We start from the raw sequence: 4,462 nt of genomic DNA on the forward strand, positions 1-4,462 counted from the left end.
TATCCGGGACTCCATTCTAGAACAACTTTGCAGAACTTCGTACCAACATGCCCTGGTTACTTCCGGCTAATGATGAAGGCATGGATTTCTTCAATACTTTGACACTAGGAAACCTCTCTCGACCCCTCGGCAATCCTCGACCCCTCGAACCCTCGACGACCCTGGAACCCTCGACCCCTAGACGACCCTGGAACCCTCGACCCTCGACCCTATAGAACCCTTGAACCCTCGACCCTGGAACCCTCGACCCTTGACCCCTCGAACCCTCGACCCTGAAATCCTAGAGGAGAAGATCGAAGAAAAAAAGAAGAAAAAAAGAGGAGAAGAAGAAAGGAATAGTGGAGAAGAAGAAAAAATAAAATATATTCTATTTTCTCTTCTTCTCCACTATTCCTTTCTTCTTCTCCTCTTCTTTTTCTTCTTTTTTCTTATTCTTATTTATTTCTCCTCTTCTTCCTCTCCTCTTCTTCTTCTTCTTATTTAGTTCTCTCGACCCCTTGTCCCTCTCTCGACCCCTCGACGACCCTCGTCCCTGATAACATTTTTTTCTCCCCTCGACACCTCTCGACCCCTCGTCCAACTCTCGACCCCTCATCATCATCTATCACCCCCTCGTTTTCTTTAGCATATATCCATGAAGAAAAAAGAAGTCTTCCTCTTCTTATTTTCCTTTTTCCACTCCTTCCTTTTCTTCTTCTTCTTCTTCCTTCTTCCTTCTTCCTCTTTTCTTCCTTTTCCTTATTTTACTTTTTCCTCTACACTAACCTAAAATCGATCTATACTAATTAACAACCTAAATAAAAAAATGAATACATATATGAAAAAAAACATCATATGAAAAAAACATCTAGCATTTCATCAAACACCTTCTATATGGACAAAAAAATTCAGAAGCTCCTCTATTCCTTCTTCTTCTCCTCTTTTTTTCTTCTTCTTCCTCTTCTTCCTCTCCTCGTCTTCTCCTTCTTCTCCTTCTTTCTCTACTTATTTTCCTTTTCCTTATTTTCCTTTTTCCTCTCCACTAACATAAAATGTACTAACCTAAAATCCAACAAACATAAAATGCACTAAATCGATCAACTAACCTAAAATCAGTGATAAAATGCACTAACCTAAAATCGATATCTACTAACAACTTAAAAAAATTAATACATATATGAAAAAATGCATATATGAAAAAAACATCATCATATCATCAACAGAAAAAATAGTATTTTTTCTAAAAATCTATCTTTTGCATATATACATCAACATATATATACACTAACCTAAAATGCACAAAAATGCTATCGGAGAGGGGGTATATCGACCCCCCTCATGTATCCACACACATACATCTATACATACATACATTTCTCATATATACATACATACATTTCCCATATATAAGTTTTTCTTCTTCTTCCTTTCTTCCTTCTTCCTAGCTAGATATATAATTTTTTGCATATATAAAATACATATATACTTGCATATATGTATAAATTGTTGCATATATAAACTTTTGCATATATAAAGTTTTTCTAAAATCTAACTTTTGCATATATGAACATATATACACAGAGAACATATACATATATGCACATTTTTATAATAATGAAAAAAATAATAGGAAAGGGCCCCGGCGGCCGGACCGAAGGTGACGGCGTGTGGTCGGGGCGACGGCGACGGGGTCGGGGAAGGGGCGGCGCACGCGGCGACGGCGACGGGGTCAGGGAACGGGTGGCGCGCGCGGCGACGGCGACGGGGTCGGGGCAGGGGCGGCGCGCGCGGCGACGGCGATGGTGTCGGGGCCGGCAGGGGCGGCGGGCGCGGCGATGGTGTCGGGGCAATGGCTCGGCGGCGGCGACGGCGAGGTGGACCAGCCTGACGGCGTCGGGGCAGGGCTCGGCGGCAACGGCGACGAGGAGCAGAAGCCGCCGGGGCAAGAAGAAACAGATGGATTTTGGCGAAAACTGCAAAGTGTTGTATATATAGCAAGAGCATTGGTCCCGGTTCATGCCAAAAACCGGGACTAATGCCCCCCTTTACTCCCGGTTGGTGCCACCAACCGGGACCAAAGGCCAATTTTCAGCAGCCCAAAGGGCGGGAAGCGGCGGCCTTTGGTCCTGGTTGGTGGCACCAACCGAGACTAAAGGGGGCATTGGTCACGGTTGGTGCCACGAACCGTGACCAATGCCCCCTTTAGTACCGGTTGGTTCCACCAACCGGAACCAAAGGCCTGTGCTGCCCCGAACCCAAATATTTAGTCCCACCTCGCTAGTTGAGAGGGAGGCGCACCTATTTATAAGGTGCGGTGCGCCTTCCCTCTCGAGCTCCTCTCTAAAGCAGGCTTTCGGGCCTAACACTGCAATCTGTGCCTGTGGGCCTACTGGGCCTCCCGCGGGCCTGAATCCTGGCCCATGGTAGGGTTTCTAGTCGTATTCAGGCCGTGGGGGCCCAGTAGGTGGCACTTTTTTGTTTTTTTGTTTTTTTGTTTCTACTTAGAACTAAATACTTATAGTTTTGTAGTGATTTGTTTTTTATTTTAGGTCACAAAAATTATAAACTTTATGTTAGTGCCATTAGTTTTAAAATTTGAATAGTTTAAATTTGATTTTTTTTTTAAATTTGTGTGAATCACTAGTTTATGAATAACTTTGCTATAAAAATTGATTTTTGAGTCAATCTTTTTCCTGCTATTTAATATTACTGTGTTTTATCATTATACTCAATTTGGTAATTTTAGTTAGTCATAACAAATATTATAGGGGTGAGCCCTATTTTTTTCCAGTTTTTTTGTTTTGTTTTCTGCATTATTTATTTCCTTTTGTTTTTTGCTTTTTTTAATTCTTTTTGCTTTTATTTTTAGAAAAATTATAAACTTTCTATTAGTGCCATTAGTTTTCAAATTTGAAAACACTTTTCTAGTTTTTTGTTTTCTTTGTTGCTTTATTTATTTTATTTTTTGATTAACTTTACTATAAAAATAGTTTTTTCCTCAGTTTTTGATTTGTTTTTTGCATTATTTATTTTCTTTTGTTTTTTCCTTTAATTTTTAATTCTGTTTGCTTTTAGGTTAGCAAAATTATAAACTTTCTGTTAGTGCCATTAGTTTTAGAAAAATTATAAACTTTCTGTTAATGCCATTAGTTTTCAAATTTGAAAACACTTTTTTAGTTATTTTGTTTTCTTTGTTGCTTTATTTATTTTATTTTCTGATTAACTTTACTATAAAAATAGTTTTTTCCTGTTTTTTTGATTTTTTTTGCATTATTTATTTTCTTTTGTTTCTTGCTTTAATTTTTAATTCTGTTTGCTTTTAGGTTAGCAAAATTATAAACTTTCTGTTAGTGCCATTAGTTTTAGAAAAATTATAAACTTTCTGTTAGTGCCATTAGTTTTCAAATTTGAATAGTTAAAATTTGAATTCTTTGAAAATTGTTTGAATCACAAGTTTGTGATTAACTTACTAAAAAATGAGAATAGATGCGCTTATAGAGAAAATTCAACCTAAATTCCTAGTAAATTTGTATGAATTTCAGAGAAATTCACTATGAATTTAGGTTAAACTTTTCTCTATTAGGGCATCTATTTTCACTTTGAGAGGAGCTCAACAAGGCAAAGAGGGAAGGGCTTATAAACCGGTGTGAGCCCCCTTCGGTTGGCGAGGTGGGACTAAACTCTGCCCGCAACGACGACCAACCCTTTAGTCTCGGTTTGTGGCACAAACCGGGACTAATGGTCATGGGCCAGGGGCGTGGAGCAAAATTATAAACTTTCTGTTAGTGCCATTAGTTTTAGAAAGTTGAAAGTTGAAAGTTGGCATGGGCCAGGGACTAATGGTCATGGTATTACGAGGGCCGAACCATAAGACATGAAAGCATTTCAAATGAACTCTGAAAAAGTTGAAAGTTGGCATGGTATCATAATTTCACCCACATAGCATGTGCATGTACAAAATGGACAATGGTAGCATGTTCGTGTGTTACAAAGTTGCGGGAGAAAGTCTTCACTTTTTCTTCGCTTGTGTCATTTGCTTATTGCGCCGTAACCATGGATAATCTTCATTGTTTATCAGGATGCTTGGGTCAGCCTTGACATTGAAGGGAGGAATTTCATGAAACTTTTCATAATCTTCAGACATGTCTGTCTTGCCGTCCACTCCCAGGATGTCCCTTTTTCCTGAAAGAACTATGTGGCGCTTTGGCTCATCGTATGATGTATTCGCTTCCTTATCTTTTCTTTTTCTCGGTTTGGTAGACATGTCCTTCACATAGATAACCTGTGCCACATCATTGGCTAGGACGAACGGTTCGTCAGTGTACCCAAGATTTTTCAGATCCACTGTTGTCATTCCGTACTGTGGGTCTACCTGTATCCCGCCACCTAACAGATTGACCCATTTGCACTTAAACAAAGGGACCTTAAAATCAGGTCCGTAGTCAAGTTCCCATATGTCCACTATGTAACCATAATATGTGTC

Source organism: Triticum aestivum, chromosome 3A, assembly GCF_018294505.1.
Source record: "Triticum aestivum cultivar Chinese Spring chromosome 3A, IWGSC CS RefSeq v2.1, whole genome shotgun sequence".
NCBI classification, from domain to species: Eukaryota; Viridiplantae; Streptophyta; class Magnoliopsida; order Poales; family Poaceae; genus Triticum; species Triticum aestivum.